This window comes from Pleurodeles waltl, chromosome 6 (genome assembly GCF_031143425.1).
Source record: "Pleurodeles waltl isolate 20211129_DDA chromosome 6, aPleWal1.hap1.20221129, whole genome shotgun sequence".
Taxonomy (NCBI): domain Eukaryota; kingdom Metazoa; phylum Chordata; class Amphibia; order Caudata; family Salamandridae; genus Pleurodeles; species Pleurodeles waltl.
Window position 1 is genome coordinate 626,442,514 of NC_090445.1, and position 15,061 is coordinate 626,457,574.

Consider the following 15,061-nt stretch of genomic DNA (forward strand, 5'->3'; position numbering starts at 1 on the left):
ACTTTCTGGGGTTCCAGATAGACTCGATGCAGTCTCTACTGATTCTTCCCCGGGAAGATTAATTTGATCAAGAGAGAATTGAGATCTCTATTATCCAAACAGACTGTATCATTGAGGGCGATCGCTCGCATGGTAGGCCTGCTTTCTTCTTCGATTCAGCCGATTTTTCCGGGTCCTTTGCATTACTGAGCCCTTCAACGCTTGAAGATATCTCATCTTCAGAAAGGCCTCCGTTATGCAGATCCGGTTCCCCTGTCAGAGGAGTCCCGGGCAGAGATGCATTGGTGGCTGGATCATATGGAAGCCTGGAACGGCAGGGCCATATTCAGCTCTTACCCGGATGTAGTGATAGAGTCCGACGCCAATCGCTGGGGCTGGGGAGCCCGGTGCGGCTCAGTGTCCACGGGAGGCAGATGGTCCAACACGGAGTTGAGTCTCCACATCAATTGCTTGGAACTCCTAGCCGGCTCTTTTGCAATCAAGAGTCTCTCTCCCATCAGAGCGAATTGTTGTATTCTCCTTCACATGGACAATATCTTGGCAGTGAGATATGTCCACAAGCTGGGGGGAACTCACTCCTGCATCCTAGCGGAGATAGCCAAGGAGTTCTGGCACTTTTGCCTTCAGCACAGGATTTCAGTTGTGGCAGAGTACCTTCCTGGGGCCAACAACTTGGTGGCCGACTGGAACTCCCGTCATCTGAGAGACTTCAGCGATTGGAGGTTACATCCCAGAGTTTTCAGAACCCTTTCTGCGAAGTGGGGTCCCTTTTCAATCGACCTGTTTGCATCTCACCTCAACTGGCAGATGAAACGTTTTTTCAGTTGGAGACCAGATCCAGAGGCATCAGACGGATGAGTTTCTCCAGGACTGGTCTCAGGAACAGAGTTATGCGTTTCCTCCCTTCATAATGATACCCAGGGTTTTGGCCCAGATCAGACGTCAGCAAGCGGAGTTAGTTCTGGTGACTCCCCTTTGGAGATCTCAGGCATAGTTCCCAGTGGCAATGGAGTGGAGTTGCGATCATCCGATCCTTCTTCCCTTCCGGGAGAATCTCCTCCAGGACCCTCTGGGTTTGTTACATCCATTAATCCTGTCGGGTCAATTATCCTTGATGGCTTGGCGTCTTTCAGGGAAAGATGGAGCATCCCAGGTCTTTCGCAAGAGTCTTCCAAGTTCATTGCGGGTTACTGGTCCACCAGTACTCACAAAAGATACGCTTCGGCTTGGAAGCGATGGAGTACTTGGTGTAGTTCTAGGAGTGCAGATCCTTCTTCAGCAGGTTGCTGTCTGGTCCTAAATTTCCTTTCCTCCCTTGCGACGTCAGGTTTAGCATATTGCTCTATCAATAATTATAGGTCTGCTATTTCAGCAGGGCATTTACCAGTGGAGAGTAAACCCATTGGAGAGTCTCCAATTGTGTGTAAGTTAATGAGGGGTATCAGATTGGCTAATCCTCCTCGTCCCCGTTATTCGTCCCTTTGGGATGTGAGTATTGTCCTTCGTTTTTTAGAATCCTGGCCTTCTAATAGATTTCTGTCTAGGAAACAGTTGTCAGCTAAACTCACCATGCTGTTGTGTTTAAACTCTTGTAAGAGAGTGTCAGATGTTAGAGCTCTGGATTTGGCTGGGAGAGTTTTTTCTCCTGAGGGAGTCTCTTTTTCCATTTTGCGTAGAACTAAATGCAATCTGAAGACCGTTTCTTATCCCTGTTTTGTGGACAACACCAAACTTTGTGTGGTGCAGTGCCTTAGAGCTCACGAGGTGAATACAGAAGAATTTCGTTCTGATATGGGGGGTCAGTTACTCATCTCTTTAGTTAAGCCATATCATCCTGTTTCCTCAGCCACACTCGCTAGATAGATGCGTTGGTTACTGAGTGAAGCAGGCATTGATATTTTTAAGTTTGGTGCGCATTCTGCCAGAGGAGCTATGGCTTCGAAGTCTTTGGCTTTGGGTTCTCGTTTAAAGGACATTTTAAAAGCAGCAGATTGGTCTTCCCCTTCGACATTTAAAACTTTTTATTATAAACCTATTGTTGATATTGCATCTGTGGTTGTGAATCAGCTTTGAACAAGCATAATCTGAGCCTCCGGTCCTGACATAGAATAAAAAGATTTCTAGCAGTTGCGCTAAGAATTTTTCAAGTCTATTAAGGACACGGAGGCGAGGATTATCCCACCGCACTGTATATATATGGTTATTGTGATTCATATTATTTTATTGAGTTCATGTGCAAGTTACTGTACTTCAGTGCTATCCCACCCTATTGAATAGTTGATATAAGTATCTCTTATGATATTCAGTTTTTATGGCCTGAATTTTTTCCTTTTCCTAGGAAATGATGAGAAGTAGTTCGGACTGTCCCGATATCGTTCTTCTTCCAGTCAAGTTGGATGCCAGTTCTTTTGTTTTCAGTATTTTCATTTTCATGTTAAGACTTTGACTTTTCTGTTGCGAATTTTGGACAAAGAAAGAGGAGTGGGTGGGTGTGATGCAACACTTTATAGGCTTCCTCCTCTATGGTTCATCACGTGATATGACTAGTGTTGGGTCATGTCGTTTTTTACTTTCCATGGTTTTCATTGGCTGCTGTTAAAAATAAAGCATGGAAAGAGAAGCATAATCCTCGCCTCGGTGTCCTTAATAAAATTGAAAAATTCTTAGAGCGACTGCTAGAAAACTTTTTATTCAACCATACTGCCATACTTTCGTAGATCTGAAAAGGCATTTCTAGTCTAAGCCCTGAGTTACCTTCCAACAAGGCGTGACGTGTGCTCTGTTGCCCTTTTAGCAGCAAAAATCTGGAATAATCTTCATCTCGACCCAAAAAAAAATTCCTCAGAAGTTCTTTTCAGAAAGCATCTGAAAACGTGGCTGTTTTTACATTATTTAACTCAGCCTCTTCCTGACCTCACCTCCTTTCAGCTCACGACACCCTTGCTGTGTAACAGTTGTGCTTTGTAACCCTTCATTCATTCAATCATTTATTCAAAAACGTTGCTGCCACTTCTAAGTAAGAAAAACAAGAATCCTATGCATTGAACAGTATCTTATGTAGTATTTCCACACTTAGGCGAAGCACAAATCAGAATGACATTTGCACTAAATGAAATAGCCTTTTGCTGTCCTTTTTCAGTACGAATGGAGGTGCAGAATTAATTGCCGGTTACCAGGCTAAAAATCCTAGTTGCACAAAACAAAATGTATGCTAAAACTAAACTGAAAAACAAAATTAGAAAATGTGTGTCTCACTGACATGAGAGTTTGACAAGTGTGCAAGTCTTTGGTATAACCATTTACACTCTGACAATCACCTAACTTCTGAGAGAGTAGGAAAGAATAAAGGAGGAAAGGGTAAGAATAAACGTAAACAAATAATTCTTACAAATATTTCAATTTTACTTTGTTGTAACCGTTATAAATATTCTATAATCCAGTTTAACATACACAATTAAGATTTGCTCTTCCACTTAATCAAGATTGTTACTGCCCACACATGAACGCCTTTGTCATCTACATACTTGAACACGGGCTAATCTCACAAAAACGACGTACAGGTTTAGGTAACGTGATTTTAAACGAAATCGAGTGCAGTTAGCATGCGTTGCACACTAAAGGCAGACCTATTGGCTTTGCCAAAATGTGTTCTTGTGGAGACTAATGTAACACCAGTTGACTCCAACTTGCAATATCGCCCTTTTCCTAGTGAATGCCCTGAACAACTAGATAAGGGTTTTTTGAGGGACTATGTTATAGTTTTACCATCAATCGTTCTATCAGATCTCCACTACCTTAGTCTGGATAGGCTGGGACACTATCAAGCTATGAGTTTCTGGTCTTCATTGCTGGTGCAAGGGTTTCCAGTTGTTGAAGGAGTCACACTTCTCCACTGTCAGTAAAGAATGTGACATGCTTTTCCTGATGTCCAGTCAGACAACAGGCCTTTCCTTCTATTTTGAAAAATGTCAGTGTTTTATAGAATCTTTGCAAGCTGCCATCTAAAGTGGTTAGCTTCCTCTACAAAATCCAAAGGTTGTGGCCACGAACAAGCATTCATAAAAGGGACTAAAACGACCTTATTTGTTCTGTCTTCAAACTGAAAGAAGTACTGGCAAAGCCAATTGGTCTCTCCTGTAAAAGGCAGAGCTATCGGCGTTACCAATGCTTGTTCACATTTGCATTAGGAAAATCCAAAATAGCTGCTAATGCATCAGAATGCATGAACACAAATGCATCATGACCCATGGGACTACATGCAGATGCACAGGAAGCCATCTTGTTTGGGATATGTATTAAAGAAAGGTCATTCCAAAATGACTCAGTCATAGGTGCGTGTGAAGCCAACCTACGATGGCTGTAGGTGCATGTGAATGCATTGTGTTACACGGCATCCATTTTGGTATTTTTCTTTTAACATTCCAATACAGCCGATGGCCAGTTTAGAACAATAAATGAAAACTCGAAAAAAAATGTGTAACAGCTCTAAAAAAGGAGGACTTTGCAGCTGTCAGACCTCTTAACAAATTTGAAAAAAGCACAAAACGAGGAGTGGAATAGGGAGCATCAAGGTTAATGGAATGAGCAAGAAGGGCAGTAAACAGAGACGTACAAACAGGTAAAAGGAAATAGAGTTCTCTCAAGTCGCCATAGAAGAATAGTTTCCATTCAATCTGAACACTAAAACCGAATTGCTCCTGGACGGGGCAAACACAAGAACGGGGAGGAAAGCTTCTTAATCTAGAGCAGGGACAGACATCAAACCTACCGAATCACAAGCAAATAGCTTGTCCTAAACCCACTTTAAGTATATGGTATGTATTGTAAACAATACATTCGCAACTACAACTGAGCCACAAAATCAGTCTGGGATTGTCCTGCCAATTGAGATAAAATAAGCATGTGCTAGTTAATTGGATTAATAAAATGCTCATACTGAAAATTTGACTTTTCTAGAGCGACTGCGATGATGTTTTGAATAGCAATTACATTTTAAGCAAACAAAAGTTAATTTCAACCCTTGGTGCAATATGTTTTCAACATATATGTTAAGTGACAGGGCTCCGTATTTCACAATACAGTATTTTTGATGCCAGGTCTTTGGAAATTATTTGTGGGAATCAAGTGTGTGCTGATAATTTTCTTTTTGAGCGGGTACTTATTCTATCCAAAGCTATGTAACTAACTATAAAAGTCTATGGGATGACTGTAGTTGGGTTTACATTTCCACCAATTAACTGAAGAGGTTGCAGGAGATACCTGCATGACATCAGTGACATGTAAAATGGGCCTATAATATATGTACCTTTTGACAGAAAAATATTTCTTTGTAAAAGACTTTTGCAGAAAAACAGACTAGAATCAAAGCTCCTTGGTGAATAAATAATTATGTGATACTCTGCCGAGTCAAGGTACTTTGCTATATTAAAGCTGCCTTTGGGATTTCAGATTTAATTACATGGAGGCAGATCAACCTTTCTCAGGTGAGCTAATCTTAGAAAAGTTTCCACCATGTGATCCCATCAGACGTGCGAGAAAGGGAGGTGGAGGAGAGCAGAATATTGGAAGGTGAGTGAGTAATACTTTAGAGCAAGAACAGGAAGTAGAATAAAATTGTTAGGAAGAATGGGCCATATGTAGGGCAGTAGGGACCAAGGGGCTACATGGTGCTGGTAGGCAAGACAGCACAGTAAAACGATTTGGTCTTTTATAAGTGCATGGGCAGTGCAGGGGCTCCCCGTGGCCCCCTGCTCCTGTTCTCCACCAGCGTTTTCGCAGAGGTTGTACTGCCATGAAACTGCTGGCGGAGAAGGGGGTTGTAACTCCAGACGGTGTTTCCCTGGTGGCCCGTCCGCCAGGGTTGTAATGTGGCACTCGGAATACCAAATTGTTGGCAGTCTGATCGCCATCTGTGAACCTGGTGGTCTAGTGACCGTCAGGTTCGTGATGAGGCCCTTTATCTTCATTGTGTGCACATGTGAACAATGTGCAATAGAAACTCTGCTTTCTCATGCAAACCACCTTTATTTGCTCAGGTGCAGGACAAGTGTGCTATTATACCTGAAAAAACTCATACCAGCCTTCGTTGTGGGTTAGCTGTCAGGCCTTACTAAGGTCAGAAATCAGAACAAACAGGCATTACCAGGGTTAATAGGTCCAACTTTGAATTCATGTTGTATGGTAATATGAAGCAATACAAGTAAATAGCAGTGAAGTAGATATGCATTTGTGTGGTAGTAATAAAGTGTAGAATAAAATTGGTGCAGGTTAGATGGTCAGGTAATGTTAACACTGTCAGGCCAGGCCTTAAAATCCATGTAGATGGACTGCCCTCCTCTCATCTGTGCTGCTGCCAGAACAAAACAACATAAATTACCTACGTATATAAGACAATTTAAATGGCATTCCAAAGGCATGCAAGTGCCCCTGAAAGCTCAAGCTTATGCAACTGGATAAATAAACAAAATGTTCACAGCTGCTTGGAGCTGAGGGGCAAGCACTCTGTTGTGGAAGCACACAACGTCGGCCCAATCAAAACATGTACTTCTGCCTCAAAACATGTGGCGTGGGGTGGGGCAGACAAACCCCCTCTGTAGTGATGCACACATAGGCAGGCCACACACACACAAAAAAAATTGACGCTTATCCATCCCAAACACTTTGAAAGAACTCTCCAAACCTTTCTACCCTCGCGGTATTCTTCAAAGTATCGAAAAGGCTACCTGACCTGCAGTGATGGAGTCGAAGATGCAGCCACAAGTCTTGCAACAGCCTTTAGCCCCTGGGATCATGTTACACCCACTCTGCACTAACTTCAACTGACTTCCCATTATCTACTGGATTAAGTTCAGATACCTGTGCATCCCAGACAAAGTCCCCCGCACAATGAACCAATCATACTTAATCAACAAGGTATCTGTGCTAGGCGACCACGGACTAACCACTGTCGGCGCAAACCAAGAACAAAGTAAACAAATAGCAGATAAGGTACGTAATGGCTGTTTGTGTAATATGCACTCACACCATTTTTAAGCACTGTTATTGCAAACAATAGCTGGAATAATGCACATCAGGGCCCTGTTACACATAACCAATTGTTATAACCAATTTAAATGTAACATTTCAGTTTGTTCATTGGGAATGTTCATTTAAATGTTAACTATATGGAGTTTTTCATGTAAAAAGAACATGCAGCCCTATTTGACCTAGCGCTCCGTGGCACACATCGCTTTCCTGGGGAAATAAAGTAAAATAAAACTTCTTGGCCTATAAAGAGAGCTGTTATGCCGGAAAGATACTGCGTGATATCCTCTTCTTCTTTCCTTTATTCTCCTAGACTAGTACGATGACAGACGACAACCTCTGATAAAACATAGTACGCAAAAGTGCGTATTATTGTTTCTGAAAGAGCGCTCTGGGAAGTCATAAAATTGTAAGTATATGTACGCAAACATTTACTTGCATTAGTTCAATTACAGGGATCATCTTCAAAGAAAACAGAAAGTTTAACGTTGTACCTTTCTAGCAGAATTCTCACCCGTGCAGACCTTCTAGAAAAGCACTCTGTCCATGAGCTTGCTCTGTCACGGGCAACACCGAGCACTTCCGGGTATGTTGAGCCGTGACGCCTTGTTGCCAAACAACTTCGAGGGCTAATAACCAGGCGGCATTTGTTCCAACTCCGGAGCGATACTTTAAATTGGTCGACCCATTCCCCGTTTCCTTGCTTAGTTTCTAAGAATCTTTTTCATTAGAGTTATCGGCAGCGCACTTAATAGGGAACCGGCGTGACTTTTTTTTACCTGCAGGCTCAGCTTCTGGGTGCAGTCAGACACCGACATAACAGGTTCCTGTTTATTCAAAGGCGCAGCATAACCCTCCCTGGAGGGCTGGGCGAGCCGGGCGAGCCATAGAGATGTCTCTATGGAAACGACAGAAGTTTCAATGGAGTTTGCCAATTAAGTCAGAGGATACTAACAATAGGCCTGGGTACACCTGTGGGTAGGGTAATGAAAAGGGAAGACCGCTTTCCCACACAGAACAGTAGCTAGCCAATGCTCATATTTCTTAACGTCGGCTTCATGTTTCCCGACTTTTCTCCCGAGGAGAGCTTTTCACGCAAGGCATTATATCCGTATAAAACAACAGGCGAACAGCTGAATGGAGATGATTGTGCGCGGCAACGAAATGGTTCTTTCCATATGCACAGCATGCACTCCTTTAAAATGATGGCATTGATGCGAACGCAGTCAGCATATAAAACAGCGCACCGGGTCAGAGTGTGAAACAAGACTTGTGTACTTAATGCTGCCCCGGACTCACTCACTGCACTTTGACCTGTCCAGCGTTCTATAACTATTTTGTTTACCCTGGTTCCGCTATCGCCAGTTTACATCTTTGCTCATTACCTTATAAAGAATCGGAGTAAAAATAATAAATGCACTTCCTGTTCCTCAGAGCATATGAGCCTCAGAGTCCTATGAGCCTGACAGTCCGTTCAAAGCGAGATTTGGTTCATGGTCCAGGTCAGCGAAAAGGCCACATACAACTGTTTTTCTCCTTATCACCGCGAATTTTCATAGAATAAGAACTTGCGAAACATCGACAAGTAGAAGAGCACTAAATTAGTCAGGCAAGCGAGAATTATATACATTTGTGGGTGGCATCAGTATTACCCTAGGGCAGGTGAAAGATATATATACTTAGTTTACAGTGACTAAACATTTATAGAGAGCAGCAGTACAATAGTAAGGTCAGTAGATTCTATGCATTTGTATGCTTTGTAGGTTTATTAACAATAAAAAACAGTGTTTAATATGTCTGAGGACACCACGAATTAATTATTAAATAGAATATATTTGTGTTTATGTAAGTTTATTATTAAAAAAAAAACACGGTTGTAGCACAAGCACATTTATCCAGAAAGTCAAACACACCGGCCTGACCCGAAATCAAGTTTACCAATCTCAGGCATGCACATATATGTATGTGCCGACAATATATTCTCGCTTTCATTCTGCAATACAATAGCACGGCAAAAGCAGTGGCACTTCCATCTTCAGGAGCGCAATTTAATAGTTCTACAGCTACAACTGCAGTTATAAGTGCAGCATCAGACCAAACTCTCCCGGTGCTGCTCTATAGATCTTGCTCCTGTCATGTTCTTGCTTTTCCCCCTGTTTTTTGAGTGCCTTCTCCTTTCTTTTCCCTTGTCCTCACTGCTTTCTGCCTTCTTTCCCCCGCTGTGTGCCTTCTTCTTGCTTGTCTCTCTTCTTTACTTCTTTCTCCTTGCTTTTTCCCCTGTTTTGGGTGCCATCTCTGCTTTCTCCTTGCTCCCCCCCCCCTTTTTTTGTGCAGCCTCCCCACGCAACTCTGGGCTATCACCTCTCTTCAGAAAATTCCAAAGGGCCCTCAAGATCTGGCTGTTCGAATGAGCCTCCTGGACCTGCAAGCGCCTTGATACACTTTTGGCTGATTAGCTGTACTTTACAAATCCTGATTGATTGATTGATTGAACAACTAAGAGAACAAGCATCCAATAGGCATAGATCAAATCAAATCATTAACATTTATAAAGCGCGCTACTCACCCGTGCGGGTCTCAAGGCGCTAGGGGGGGTTATCGCTGCTCGAACAGCCAAGTCTTTAGGAGTCTCCGGAAAGCGGAGTGGTCCTGGGTGGTCCTGAGGCTGGTGGGGAGGGAGTTCCAGGTCTTGGCCGCCAGGAAGGAGAAAGATCTCCCACCCGCCGTGGAGCGGCGGGTGCGAGGGACGGCAGCAAGTGCGAGGCCAGCGGAGCGGAGGGGGCGGGTGGGGACGTAGAAGCTGAGGCGTCTGTTGAGGTATTCCGGTCCCTTGTTGTGGAGGGCTTTGTGTGCGTGGGTGAGAAGACGGAAGGTGATCCTTTTGCTGACTGGGAGCCAATGCAGGTGTCTCAGGTGTGCGGAGATGTGGCTGTTGCGGGGTACGTCGAGGATGAGGCGGGCCGAGGCGTTTTGGATGCGTTGCAGGCGGTTTTGGAGTTTGGCTGTGGTCCCGGCGTAGAGGGTGTTGCCGTAGTCCAGGCGGCTCGTGACGAGGGCGTGGGTCACGGTTTTTCTGGTGTCGGCGGGGATCCAGCGGAAGATCTTACGGAGCATGCGGAGAGTGAGGAAGCAGGCGGAGGACACGGCGTTGACTTGCTTGGTCATGGTGAGAAGAGGGTCCAAGATGAAGCCGAGGTTGCGGGCGTGGTCTGCGGGGGTCGGTGCAGTGCCGAGGGCCGTGGGCCACCAGGAGTCGTCCCAGGCGGACGGGGTGTTGCAGAGGATGAGGACTTCCGTTTTTTCAGAGTTCAGCTTTAGGCGGCTGAGCCTCATCCAATCTGCGACGTCCTTCATACCCTCTTGTAGGTTGGTCTTGGCGCTGGCGGGGTCCTTGGTGAGGGAGAGTACAAGTTGGGTGTCGTCGGCGTAGGAGGTGATGATGATGTCGTGCTTGCGTACGATGTCGGCGAGGGGGCTCATGTAGACATTGAAGAGTGTCGGGCTGAGCGATGAGCCTTGAGGTACGCCGCAGATGATCTGGGTGGGTTCTGAGCGAAACGGAGGGAGGTAAACTCTTTGGGAGCGGTTAGCGAGGAAGGAGGCGATCCAGTCCAGGGCCTGGCCTTGGATCCCGGTGGAGCGTAGGCGGGTGATTAGGGTGCGGTGACAGACGGTGTCAAAGGCAGCCGAGAGGTCGAGGAGAATGAGGGCGACTGTTTCACCGTTGTCCATCAGGGTTCTGATGTCGTCTGTGACTGAGATGAGGGCGGTTTCCGTGCTGTGGTTGGTTCGGAATCCGGTTTGTGAAGGGTCGAGCAGGTTGTTGTCTTCCAGGAAGGTGGTCAGCTGTTTGTTGACGGTCTTTTCTATTACCTTGGCTGGGAAAGGTAGAAGAGAGATGGGGCGGAAGTTTTTCAGGTCGCTTGGGTCAGCCGTAGGTTTTTTTAGTAGGGCGTTGACTTCAGCGTGCTTCCAGCATTCGGGGAAGGTAGCAGAAGAAAAAGAAGAGTTGATGACGGTCTGGAGGTGCGGGGCGATGATGTCGTCGGCTTTGTTAAAGATGAAGTGCGGGCAGGGGTCCGAAGGGGCGCCGGAGTGGATAGAGTTCATGATGGATTTGGTTTCTTCCGTGTTGATGTGGGTCCAGTTGTTGAGGGTGATGTCCGGGGAAGCGGGTTCAGTGGTGTATGGTTGGGTCTGGTGTCCGAAGCTGTCGTGGAGGTCGCTGATCTTGCGATGGAAGAAAGTGGCGAGGGATTCGCACAAATCCTGTGAGGGCGTGACGGCGTTGGCGCTGGCGCTGGGGTTGGAGAACTCTTTGACGATGCTGAAGAGTTCTCTGCTGTTGTGGCTGTTTTTGTCTAGTCTGTCGGTGTTCAAGTTCAAGAATGATCAAGAGGTGTCTCAATCATTTAAATATGTCCAGGGAGTGTATCCTTAAAAGCTTTCACCATAATGTTGTCACTATCCTCAGCTCATTGGGTACATTAGGGACTGCTTTACAGTCCAATATTAGAACGAGTCTGCTTTCAACCATACAATTCCATGATTTTAGGAAATAGCCAGATGCCATAAGATGTCTCCCACAAACAATACAATGAATACAGTTGTTAGTATGAAGCCACAAAGAACTTTTGATTTTTCAAGTAAAATAGTATTTCTACGTATGACATCTACAATATTTTTAACATCTGCGTTCCTGGTTTATCTTATGTGACTGGCTATCCTTTATGTGAATGGCTTACTATAATAAGGTGCAAACTAGGACAAGAAATGTAATTGAGCCCACATTTAGACTTTTAAAAGCTTGCTTTCAATGTCCCTACAGTAGCGGTGGGCGTTAGCATTCACACCAGAGATAGTGAATAAGATTACTGTCATACTATCATTGTTTAGGGCCAGGTGTGCTCCACTACGAGGCAAGGTGGATGCTAGAAGCGTAGGTGACCCCAAACACATCCATTCTGCTGGAAATGGTGTCTGTTCTTGGGGGGGTGCTCCTCAGGTTCAGGCTGATGAAAGGGGCAGTGCCATCCAAATGAGACATTAAATGGGTTACAAACATGGTAATGAATATACTAATGGTTACTGCAATGTGTCTACTAATTGCCTCATTATATTTTTAATTTGGTGGATGTTTACAAACATTTTGATAACATACTGTGTTTTCTTTTTTACTGAGAAGTATCTGTGAATGAAACTGTTTCTGTCAACAGGTTTACATCCACAAATAGCATGCAAAAATTCCCAACATGGTATAACCCTTAAACTCCTGCAAGAAAAACTGACCTTCCATCACATATGGTTTTTAAAATCTCCCTCTGCTTCTTTGTACCTTCTGTCTCTCTCATCTGTATACAAGTTACTCTAAACATCTCATGCTTATCTGCCCAATTTGCCTTAACACTCTTTGGAAACCATAACAATATTAATCCCAGTTAGTAACTGTGTCTCACCTAGCCCCGTTCTAATGATCACATCTATGACAACAATTACCACAAAGAAACTGACGTGAATGCGTGGAATCAGCATGCAAAACTAATCCCAATAACCAAATGCACTGACCACTAACCAGGCTCTGGGTAGCATGCTACTCACCATAAAGCGCTTCAACGCTTCATCAGGGGTAGTAAGCACTATACAAATGCAATTTATAACACATATCATTTTATGCTGCATGCTGCACAGTGTTGTTATGCATAGACGTGTGGCTATGCTAAAAGATCCAAACAAGTGAAACAACAACAAGGTGATGGATGGTGTGCTTGAATTAATCTTTGCCACTCGCTGTCACTCAAGGCCGTATTTCAATCCATCAGTTTTCGCCCACCAAGCCACCTCCATTTGGAGGCAGCCATCAGTCTTGACTCTGCTCCAATGGGAACAGTCTAGCCCGAACTGCTAAGCCAGGTCCTTCCTGAATTGGAATATAAGCAACCTAGAACCTGTTTCACTCTTATTCATTTCAGTGTGCACCCTGTAAATTAGAATGCAGTAAAATCACTTGTGGTTTTACAGCGTGCAAAATCCAATACAGGTGGGACCGAAAAATAATGGGTAGTCAAATATTCCATGCCAGGATTTAAGGTGGGGTAGTTTTAATAGCGGATAAGGATTTACCACACCCAGTAATAAAATAATGAGGGCCTAGTTGTTTTCAGCAATAGTTGAGATTTTATTTGTAGAATAAGTCTTTTACAAGCCAGTTCAATTTGTTTGTGTGAAGTGGGGAAGGGGAATTAAGGTGTATTGCTTTGTATGTATTATACGCTGTTTTATAGCCGTGAGCTAAGGCCTAGTATTAATTACTTTAAGAATTTTAAACTAGACTGGCTGCAGAGTAGAGGATGGCTTTTAGAGGGTTTAGGCAGGACTTAGTAAGTGTGGTGACTAGAGAGTTCCTATATTTAACACAAGATATATCACCTATACCTATACAGTGGCTTTAAATAATTTAGTTGCATAAATTGGCTGAAATTATTTTACCCAAAATTAAGCATGATAACATATATTTACCTAAGGAAGCCCATTTCTTTGATATGGTGTTACTCCATTCAGTAGTTTTCAAGCGATTGGTCTAGGAAAAGTGATTTATATAGGCCTCAAATTAAGCCAATATGTCAATCCAATCTAGAAAGATAGAGCCAACTTGACTGTTGAATGTATTTTAATTGCTTATACCTTTAATGCACTTTGTGCATTAGCATGGAATTTGACAGATATTAACTAGTTTAGGGTACTGTTAGTATATTCTTAAATGTTCACAGCTCCACACTTCATGCAGCAGCTTTGGCAACAAAATCCAATGTGCATGGTAGGACAGTTTTGGTTAGATGCCTGCCCTGCCCCAAACTCAGTGTCCACAAATGATCCAATTTAAGTTTTCCCTCTTTTCGTTAAATTCAATAATAAATAGACTTTCATGAATCTTTTTATATACTTTTAAAAATCTGATCCTAGCAAAGAAACCGATATCTAAGGAAGCACATTTTGTGATTATTTGCTTATCATAAGGCTACATTTATGTATCTATTCATAAGTTTGAGACAATTTTACACACTACAGATAAGGACTGTAAATGCTTGGGGCATCTCAGAGAAGTGTTGAAAGCACTAAATGCACACAATAAAGCACAAACAGGGCTTATGGATGTATAATGTGCTCTAGTGGTCATTTAGATACTAACACTAGGCCTGCTAGCCCAACAGGTCAGCAGGGGTGGTGAACCCTGTTCTCTTGTATGGAAATTGTTGCTGTACTGGGAGATCCAGGGAGTCCCCTACTTAAAGTGAATCCCTGCAAGGCAGGGCCATTGATTTAGCCCTGTCTGCGACTGAAGCATGCCGTGGGATGGGAAATCCAATGACAGTCACCAAGCCCTGAGTATGGCTGGCCTATCTCAAACAAACATTTGTGGGAGAACGTTTTGTAAATAATTTAAACAACTGTTAATTGCTTTGGGTAGGCTTTCAACAGATTGTTGTTTGCCAGTTGTACTGCTCTATACAAAGAACTGCCTTGAGCAAATTGGTACTGACCCTACTCCTCACCCTGGAGTGCCGGGATCTGTACTCAGCTGCCACCGCTGTGACTGGCAGTCTTGTGGCAGGTGGACTGCCAGGTTATGGGTTTCTGCTAGCGAAGTAAGCAGAACCATCACATGTGAAAACCCTGTGGTTCCCCTGTCTCGAACTGTGAGGTTAGGGGACACAGCATGGACTGCTTTGTTGGCCAATGCCGTGCACCGGCCAATCTCAAATGGATGTTAGCTTACTGTTACATATGGTGTTGTACTTGGGTTTGATATTTGGAATGAAGTGAAAGAAAGGAAGCGCCTGCCTGATTTAAGAAATGAGACCACTTGACATTATGCCTCCAACAGTACTTTACAGGTGATCAATTTACTAATTGTTCATAAACAATTGGGGCTTAGGCACTGCTGTCTAAGAGCTGTTGTCTGAGTGAGGATAAGGGCAGTGGCGGCTCCTCCATGAGGGCGGAGGAGCCTCGCCCCCTCATTAGCAGCAGCAGCTTCAAA

The 15,061-nt window shown here is 43.9% G+C and overlaps 1 protein-coding gene and 1 long non-coding RNA gene across 3 annotated transcripts in view; one reads left to right on the plus strand and one right to left on the minus strand.

Annotated features, from left to right (window-relative positions):
• Positions 1-7,925, minus strand: part of LOC138300080 (uncharacterized) — a 117,040-nt gene extending 109,115 nt beyond the window's left edge. The window contains exon 1 of one of the 2 annotated variants that reach the window (XM_069238958.1): positions 7,803-7,925. The gene's annotated coding sequence lies outside the window, so the exon portion shown is untranslated. Of the gene's footprint in view, positions 1-7,517 lie in introns of both variants that reach the window. The other variant, XM_069238957.1, reaches the window with a different exon arrangement.
• Positions 6,623-15,061, plus strand: part of LOC138300081 (uncharacterized) — a 102,087-nt gene continuing 93,648 nt past the window's right edge. Inside the window, exon 1 of the long non-coding RNA XR_011204872.1 lies at positions 6,623-6,987. This is a non-coding gene — a long non-coding RNA (uncharacterized lncRNA). The remainder of the gene's footprint in view (positions 6,988-15,061) is intronic.